General features: G+C 49.0%; 1 protein-coding gene across 1 annotated transcript in view; it reads right to left on the bottom strand.

The window, feature by feature from the left end:
- The window catches only part of LOC129110897 (receptor-type tyrosine-protein phosphatase mu-like), a 154,095-nt gene that overhangs the window by 116,488 nt on the left and 27,607 nt on the right, over positions 1–10,000 (bottom strand). The gene's annotated exons all lie outside the window — the stretch shown is intronic.

The following is a 10,000-nucleotide window of genomic DNA, read 5'->3' on the forward strand; positions in this document are numbered from 1 at the left end:
CACACACACACACACACACACACACACACACACACACACACACACACACACACACACAGTCACACACACACACTGATGCTGTGTGTGTAAATATATTTTATGACATCGAGGGTTCGACGCCTCTTCAGTGTAATGACTGTGTGTGTGTGTGTGTGTGTGTGTGTGTGTGTGTGTGTGTGTGTGTGTGTGTGTGTGTGTGTGTGTGTGTGTGTGTGTGTGTGAGAGTGTGAGTGTGTGTGCGTGATCTCAAAGCGTTGACATTAAATAGCTGGAAGGCTCATTTTCTTTATTTGTAACAGAAGGCACATTAAACACACACACACACACACACACACTCCCTGAGGACAGTGTTAGCTCGTCAACAGATACTAGACACAATCTGTTTAATCTGCTGCTATGAATTTGCATCTATATAACAAACTGAACACACACACACACACACACACACACACACACACACACACACACACACACACACACACACTCTCAAAGGAAAACACACAGAAAAGCAATCTCAGCCTCTCGATCGCCCGACACTCTGACTGTAAAGAGAGAGAGAGATCTGTCTGTTACTGATACCAGTGGAGACAGACAGGTAGAGAGACAGAGAGACAGAGTGACAGAGTGACAGACAGACAGACAGAGAGACAGACAGAGAGACAGACAGGTAGTCTGAAAGACAGTTTCAGAGGGAGCAGATTTTTGTCACTGGGTTCTTCTCCTCGAGAGGAAATGAGCAGATTTTTGTCACACACACACACACACACACACACACACACACACACACACACACACACACACACACACACACACACTGTGTCCTCAGGGTGTGTTTTCTGTTCCCTGTCATCACTCTGTGTGTGTGTGTGTGTGTGTGTGTGTGTGTGTGTGTGTGTGTGTGTGTGTGTGTGTGTGTGTGTGTGTGTGTGTGTGTGTGATTGTGTGTGTGCAGCAGTAATTAATCATAATGTGCAGTTATTGATCGTCTGCCCTCTTTATTCTCCAGTCGATCAATAACTACAAGTCCTAAATGTTAGAGCACCGTTAACCCTTCACAGCCCGCCGCTCGCTTCTCTGGACACAACCGCACATATAAACACATACATATATATACATATATATATATATATATATATATATATATATATATATATATATATATATATATATACATACAGTATATGTTTATATATGTGTGTCCTTGGTCCAGCCGCTAGTTATGCTGCTATAGACCCAGACTGCTAGAGGACTTCCTAGGATACACTGAGCTCCTCTCTCCTCTGTATATACTGACTTTACTTCTCCCTCAGAGTCTTTGTGCGTTCTCTCCTCACAGGTTTCATTGGATCATGGTTCTATCTGGACCGTGGTCCTGCCTGACACCCATCAGGTGATTCTATCCAACACTCCCTCGGCACAAAAACCACCGGCTATGCCTCCGTGGGAGTGGCCTAACCTACTGGCATTGGCAGCGCTTCAAATTAGGTTTTTTTAAATCAGCGCTTGTGTGGATGAAACCTCAGTTTCTGTAACGGGTGGTGTGTGGACCCAAGTGCAGTACGACCAGGAGACGGAGTAAAGTTCTGGAGCTTTATTCAAAGCGGAACAAACAGCAGACAGACAGGCAGGAGATAACTCATGGGGTATATTCCACTCGAGCAAGCGCTGATCCGTCAGCGGAGCAGGCAGACAAAAACCAAGAGGAGCAAAGGCTAATCTCATGGTCAGGGACAGAAGGCTGAGTCAGTTACCGGGGCAGAGGCAAGGTGGAGAATTCCAAACAAGCGGGGTCGGCAACGGGAAATCAGTCCGGGGAATAACGCTGGAAGGTCTGGCATAATGCGGAGAACGATCTGGCAGTGAGTGTGTGTGAGACTGGGGTATTTATACTGAGGTGAGTAGTGCAGCAGAGTGAGCAGGTGAGAGGGATTGTGTTAACGAGGTGGGTGTGGCAGACAGGTGCACTGCATGAAGCTGATTAGGTGAGTGAGGTGAGAGAGCGGGCTGGGCTGTGAGCTGAGAGAAATAGTGCAGGAAGAGTGAACAGGCGTGACTGTGACAGAACCCCCCCCCTCAAGGGACGGCTCCAGAAGTCCCCAAAAAGGCCCAAAAGACAGAAAAAAAGAAAAGGACAGGGTGGGTGGCGGGGGCCCGGAGGAGGGTTAGTACTCCTCCGAGGCCGCAGAGTCCGGAACTTCAGTCGGGTGGGTGGAAGGGGTCTGGAGGAAGGGTTCCTCGGGCCTGGACGACGAGGCCTCACTGTCTGACTCGGGAGCCTCTTGAGTGTTTCTGGCAGGGGCCTTTCTCCTGGAGGGCTGGTCCGGGTGCTGTTGATGAAAGGTAGCGATGAGTCGGGGGTCATAAATGTGACGAGCAGGGACCCATGACCTCTCCTCAGGACCGTATCCTTCCCAGTCCACCAGGTATTGAATGCCCCGGCCCCAGCGGCGAGAACGAAGCAGGCGATGGATGGTGTAGACAGGTCCTCCTTCGATGAGCCGAGGAGGCAGTGGAGGAGGAGCAGCCGGCATCAAGGGGCTCTCCCGGACTGGTTTCACCCTGGAGACGTGGAACGTGGGATGGATGTGCATGGGTCTGGGGAGCTTGAGCCTCACTGCCGCCGGGTTGATGACCCTCTCAACCTCAAAGGGACCGATGAACTTGGGTCCCAACTTCTTGGATTCTACCCGCAGGGGTAGATCTCGGGTCGACAACCACACCTTATCCCTCACTTGGTAGACGGGGGCTGGAGTGCGGTGTCGGAGCAGGGCTGCTCGGGCCTTCGTCCAGGTCTAGCGGCAGCGGCGGATGAAGGTCTGGACCGAAGGGCAGGAGACCTCCTTCTCCAGTGCGGGGAACAAAGGAGGTTGGAAGCCGTAAGCGCACTGGAAGGGAGACAGGCCGGTGGCGGAACTGGTCAGGGTGTTGTGCGCGTATTCCACCCACATCAGCTGTCGGGACCAGGAAGTAGGGTTCCGAGAAACCAGACATCGGAGGGCGGTCTCCATTTCCTGATTCTTCCTTTCAGTCTGGCCGTTGGATTGTGGGTGGAAACCAGAAGACAGGCTTACGGTGGCTCCCAACAATGTGCAGAACTCCCTCCAAAATATGGAGGTGAACTGGGGACCCCGGTCGGAGACCACGTCGACCGGGATCCCATGTAGGCGGAAAACATGGACGGTGATGAGTTCAGCTGAGCCAACTTGCTGAACCGGTCAACCACCGTCAGGATGGTGGTGTTGCCTTCGGATGTGGGCAACCCGGTGACAAAGTCCAGGGATATGTGTGACCATGGACGATGGGGTACTGGAAGAGGATGCAGGAGGCCCGCCGGAGCCTGATGAGAGGGCTTGTGTTGGTTGCAGGTCGGGCAGGCGTTGACAAACTCCCTGGTGTCCTCGGGAAGTGAGGACCACCAGAAGCGCTGTTGCAGGGCGTCTTGGGTTCGCTGGATGCCCGGATGGCAGGTAAGTTTGGAGGAGTGAGCCCACTGGAGAACGTCGGACCTAAGAGTTTGAGGGACGAACAGGCGGTTCGGGGGACAGGCGCTGGGACCGGGTTGACCCTCAGTCGCGGCCCTCACTGATTCCTCGATCTCCCAGGTGAGGACCGCGACTTGGCAGGAGTCCGGAAGAATGGGGAGAGGACCCGGGGTTGGTTCCTCCACCTCCTGGAACTGGCGGAAGAGGGCATCGGGCTTGATGTTGCGAGAACCGGGGCGATAGGATAGAGTGAAGTGGAACCTTGTGAAAAAGAGAGACCACCTGGCCTGTCGGGAGTTCAGTCTCTTGGCGGTGCGGATGTATTCTAGGTTTTTATGATCAGTCCACACCAAGAATGGAAGTTTGGTTCCCTCCAGCCAGTGGCGCCACTCCTCTAGGGCGAGCTTCACTGCTAGTAATTCTCGGTTCCCAATGTCGTAGTTTCTCTCAGCACGGGGAAAGCCGACGGGAGAAAAAAGCGCAGGGATGCAGCTTCTGGTTGGTAGCCGAGCGCTGGGACAAGACGCCCCTAACTCCTACGTCGGAGGCATCTACCTCCACCACGAACTGTCGGTCTGGGTCAGGAACTTGGAGGATGGGTGCTGAGGTGAACCTGGTCTTGAGTGTTTGGAAAGCTTCTTCGGCTGCAGGATTCCAGTGAAAAGGGATCTTGGAGGATGTGAGGGCGGTGAGAGAGGAGGCGACCGAGCTGTAATTCCGGATGAACCTCCGGTAGAAGTTGGCAAACCCCAGGAAGCGTTGTAGCTGTTTGCGGGAATCAGGAGAAGACCAGGACGTGACAGCGGCGACCTTTGCGGGGTCCATCTTGATGTTACCGCCGGACACAATGAAACCCAGGAAAGAAACGGTGGAACTCACATTTCTCAGCCTTAACGAATAGAGAGTTCTCCAGAAGACGTTGCAGGACAGACTGGAAGTGGTGAATGTGTTCCTCCTTGGTTTTGGAGAAGATAAGGATGTCGTCCAGGTACACAAAGACATGTCGGTCCAACATGTCCCGGAGAATGTCATTGACCAAGGTCTGGAAGACGGCGGGGGCATTAGTCAAACCGAAGGGCATCACTAGGTATTCGTAGTGCCCCTTCGGTGTGTTGAAGGCTGTCTTCCATTCATCTCCCTCTCGGATCCGAACCAGGTGATAGGCGTTGCGGAGGTCGAGCTTAGAGAATATGGTTGCGCCTTGGAGGAGCTCGAATGCAGTATTGATGAGAGGTAACGGGTAGCGGTTCTTAATGGTGATTTCATTCAGGCCACGGTAGTCTATGCATGGTCTGAGGGTCTTGTCCTTCTTCCCCACGAAGAAGAACCCTGCCAATTCAATTCAATTCAATTCAGTTTATTTTGTATAGCCCAGAATCACAAATTACAAATTTGCCTCAGAGGGCTTTACAATCTGTGCACATGCCAGAGTCCAGCTGCGAGAGAGTTGTTTATATATTTATCCATCGCCTCCCTTTCAGGCGTGGACAGGGAGAATAGATGACCCTTGGGAGGAAAAGTGCCCGGATGGAGGTCGATGGCGCAGTCATATGGACGGTGAGGAGGTAGGGACATAGCTTTGGATTTATTGAAGGCCTCCTTGAAGTCGTGGTTACTCGGTCGGGACCCCCGTGAGTTCAGGCGTGGAGTTAACGGCGGAAGGAACTTGAGGGGCGGCGGCTTGCTTCAGGCAAACAAGGTGGCAGGAAGAGCTCCAGCCTCGGAAAGCCCCCGTAGCCCAGTCAATGTGGGGGTTATGTCGACATAACCATGGATACCCCAGGATGAGTGGAATCCGGGGAGACTGCAGGATGTGGAAGGAGATGGTCTCATGATGGTTGCCGGACAGAAGCATGTGGATTGGGACGGTTTGATGCGTGACGGTCCCCAGGAGATGACCGTCGAGAGTGCTGGCAGGGACCGAGCGAGGAAGAGGGATCAGGTCAATCCCCAGCTGTAGAGCGAGTCCCTCGTCCATGATGGACGCGTCTGCTCCGGAGTCCAGGAAGGTGGAGATAGTCTGGGGACCCCCGGGTAGAAGTAACTTGGAGTGGAAGAGGGGCCTCTGACAGAAGGAGGGTCGGGAAACGGCTCGGCTCACCAGCACCTCCTTAACTACTGGCGAGCCTGGGCTTTTACCGGACAGTCCGGAACAAAAATGTCTCAGTCGAGAGTCTGGTGGGAAGCGCAGGCAGGAGTTCGGCGGTCCCACTCCGCCGTTCCCCACAGGCGGGCTCTCCCCGTCAGAGCCACTTGTGCTTCCTCGGTGGCGAAGGTGTATGGCTGTAACGCGAACAAAATGGAGCAGTTCGTCAGAAATGTGTTACAGCCCTCAGGATCCCCAGCGTAACATTCCGGCTCGCCGACTCGGACCTCCGAGACCGGCAGTGAACGCGCTGGTAACAGCTCCGGGTGAGTCGGAGCAGATGGCGGCGGTGTCGCCGCGAGAACCTGGGTGATGGCCGCCGTAAGTTGTTGAACCTGGTGGCAAGGCAGAGAATTCCGAACAAGCGGGGTCGGCAACGGGAAATCAGTCCGGGGAATGACGCTGGAAGGTCTGGCATAATGCGGAGAACGATCTGGCAGTGAGTGTGTGTGAGACTGGGGTATTCATACTGAGGTGAGTAGTGCAGCAGAGTGAGCAGGTGAGAGTGATTGTGCTGATGAGGTGGGTGTGGCAGGCGTGACTGTGAAACCAGGAGAGGAAATAAAGGAGACGGAACATGATACCGTGTTGTGGAGTAGCTTGGTGGATCTAACTCTGGAGAATTCATCTCCACTGACGCAGAGACATTCCAATACCCCCCCACTCTGGTATACCATCACTAACAGAGGAGTTTACGAATACACTTTCCCAGAGACTCCCCATCGTACCAGACGGTACCTCTACACCTTCAGCAGTAAAGGTGACAAATCTGATGGTCCACAGCCCTGAGAGGAAGATCTCAAGGTGAGATACGGCGTTAGCACCGGGAAGTGAACCTCTCTTATCTAGAAACAGGTCAACATGACTTCCCAGATCAAGTCATAAATACGTAGAGTCACAAACAGAAACTAACAGTAGGTGTCTTACAATTATTTTCTGTAGTTCAGAATAACACTGTATACATCTTCAGAGTATTCAATAACCCACTCAAGTTATTCCACGGGTGATTTCAGGAAAGTAGGTCTTTGTCCTGAATCTGTGAGAGGAAACCATTTGGACCATTGGGTGGACATCCGAGGACAGCTGAGAACCACCGTTCCTTCACTCCATCAACCGGCAGTCAACGCCTCTCAACGGGAAACAACAGCCGCTGGAGAGCCGTGATTCGACTCCGTTGGAGCAGAAACCACCGGCTGAGCCACCGTAAAGTCATCTGTACACCGCTGCTCAAAGTATGAAACTGACATCTTCTAATGTGATCAAGAGTTGGTGTTGGATAACGCTCTGAATGATTATAATTTACATTTATCGGTAAGAGTAGCGTTAGGATTATAAAGGAAATCACAATCTTCCCTTCACTATCTAAATCATTTTCCTGTGTTATTTGAAACTAATTCATTCATCATTTGTATTCTTGTTTAATTATTAATCTTGTTATCAATTCATTTAATAGTATTAGAAAGTCGTCTGTAATATTCTTTCAAAGTGGGAACTATAGATCAATGAACTCGGTACTTACGCCTGAGATATTGAGACTGAATCATTTGTTGCCAAATTATTGAATATATTTTTGTTATTTTCCTCCGAGGTGGTGCCCCAAAGTTTTTACGAGTGCAATATCTTATTTCTAAGGTAGTTTATATACGCTACAGTGTGAAGAAACTGAAAGAAGTGGAAGAGGAGGTGAAAGGCTCAGACTCTCTGAGTCTCTGAGTCTCTGACTGTCAGACTCTCTGAGTCTCTGAGTCTCTGCGGTGGTGAAGTGGTCTCCATTAGAGTCCGTAGAGATCTGATAACATTTAGCTGATCTGCTGGTGGGCCGGATTAGACCTCTGCTGCTGCCAATCCCTATTACACTGTAATCTATTAACAGCCAGCCAATCACACACACACACACACACACACACACACACACACACACACACACACACACACACACACACACACACACACACACACACACACACACACAGATGCCTGTTAGTCAGCTGGCAGAGCGCCTGGGTGGAGCTGCACTCGTCTTTTACAAACTCTTCCTCCCTTTTCGTCTCTGTCTCTCTCTCTGTCTGTCTCTCTCTCTTTCCGTCTCTCTCTCTCTCTCTCTCTCTGTCTCTCTCTCTGTCTCTCTCTCTCTCTGTCTCTCTCTGTGTCTGTCTCTGTCTCTGTCTCTCTCTGTCTCTCTCTCTTTCCGTCTCTCTCTCTCTCTCTCTCCCTCTCTCTCTCTCTGTCTCTCTCTCTCTCTGTGTCTCTGTCTCTCTCTCTCTGTGTCTCTCTCTCTGTCTCTCTCTCTGTGTCTGTCTCTGTCTCTCTCTCTGTCTCTCTCTCTCTCTCTCTCCCTCTCTGTGTGTGATGCTCGCTCGCCCTCCCTCTCTGAAGTACGTTCTGCTGAATGAAACCATCTGGTCCCGATTAGTAGAATCACTCGTCTCTCTTCTTCTGTGGTTTTTTCTGCAGTACTCGTTCTCCTGCTTCCTCTGCTCTCTGAAGCTGAACTCTGTGTTCTTTGTGTTAAATCAGGACACTTTGAAAACTGTTCACAGATCAGCTGAGCGAAGACGACGAGCTCACACTGAACAGTGAACACTGACAATAAAGTTTATTCAAACAGGAAGTCAGCGTCTTCAACGACTTCGACAAAAAGACAAAATCAGCATCACTTTGTGTATTTCTACGAGATAGTTTATAAATACATGTATAATACTACCACAGTAATATAAATATACTACTGCAGTAATATTAAACTATAACTGGAGTGCAGTGATATTTAAATACTACAGCAGTGGTATAAAAATACAACTGAAGTAATATTAAAATAAAAGGGTTTTGTTTAAACAGTCCAAAATGAAGATATGCAGTTTAATATCGAGTCTGACTTTAAACAGTTCTTCACATATTCACTCCTGAGAAGATGATGTTTATTTTTAAAATGATCAAAACCAATGAATTTAAATAATTTTCTGATTAACTAATCGAACTCTGACTTATTGATTAACGGACTGAAGGCTCTGGTTGTAAAAAAGGTAGAGTTTTAAGAATGGTGTAAAACGTGAAGTACAAAAAATATAACTCTTCCAGGTTAAAAACCAGGAACCTCCTACAGATTTAATGAAACCCTAAAATCCTGATAGATGATGATAGATGATGATAGATGATGATTTTCTAAGTTGATGATGTCAGAGGACGCCGTGATGTCACAACATAAAGAGAGTCTCTCTCTCAGACAGAGTCTTGTTGTTCAGTCTGACCGACGCTGAGTCACCAGGAGAATGTTAACGACGAAGCTTCAACCATCAGAGACAAACTACAGGCAGAAGGACTACAAACATGGCTGAACCTCTGGCAAACAAACTAGGAGATAAGAGAAGGAAACTAGGAGATAAGAGAAGGAAACGTGGAGATAAGAGAAGGAAACAAGGAGATAAGAGAAAGAAACGTGGAGATAAGAGAAGGAAACGAGGAGATAAGAGAAGGAAACGTGGAGATAAGAGAAGGAAACAAGGAGATAAGAGAAGGAAACAAGGAGATAAGAGAAAGAAACGTGGAGATAAGAGAAGGAAACGAGGAGATAAGAGAAAGAAACGTGGAGATAAGAGAAGGAAACGAGGAGATAAGAGAAGGAAACGTGGAGATAAGAGAAGGAAACGTGGAGATAAGAGAAGGAAACAAGGAGATAAGAGAAAGAAACGTGGAGATAAGAGAAGGAAACGAGGAGATAAGAGAAAGAAACGTGGAGATAAGAGAAGGAAACGAGGAGATAAGACATACATTACATTACATTACATTACAGTCATTTAGCAGACGCTTTTATCCAAAGCGACTTACAGGAAGTGTATTCAACACATAAGAGAAAGAAACGTGGAGATAAGAGAAAGAAACGTGGAGATAAGAGAAGGAAATGAGGAGATAAGAGAAAGAAACGTGGAGATAAGAGAAGGAAATGAGGAGATAAGAGAAGGAAACGTGGAGATAAGAGAAGGAAACGAGGAGATAAGAGAAGGAAACGAGGAGATAAGAGAAGGAAACGTGGAGATAAGAGAAGGAAACGAGGAGATAAGAGAAAGAAACGAGGAGATAAGAGAAAGAAACGTGGAGATAAGAGAAGGAAATGAGGAGATAAGAGAAAGAAACGTGGAGATAAGAGAAGGAAACGTGGAGATAAGAGAAGGAAACGAGGAGATAAGAGAAGGAAACGAGGAGATAAGAGAAGGAAACGTGGAGATAAGAGAAGGAAACGAGGAGATAAGAGAAAGAAACGAGGAGATAAGAGAAAGAAACGTGGAGATAAGAGAAGGAAATGAGGAGATAAGAGAAGGAAACGTGGAGATAAGAGAAGGAAACGTGGAGATAAGAGAAAGAAACGAGGAGATAAGAG

The sequence above is a fragment of the Anoplopoma fimbria genome, chromosome 21, assembly GCF_027596085.1.
Source record: "Anoplopoma fimbria isolate UVic2021 breed Golden Eagle Sablefish chromosome 21, Afim_UVic_2022, whole genome shotgun sequence".
NCBI lineage: Eukaryota > Metazoa > Chordata > Actinopteri > Perciformes > Anoplopomatidae > Anoplopoma > Anoplopoma fimbria.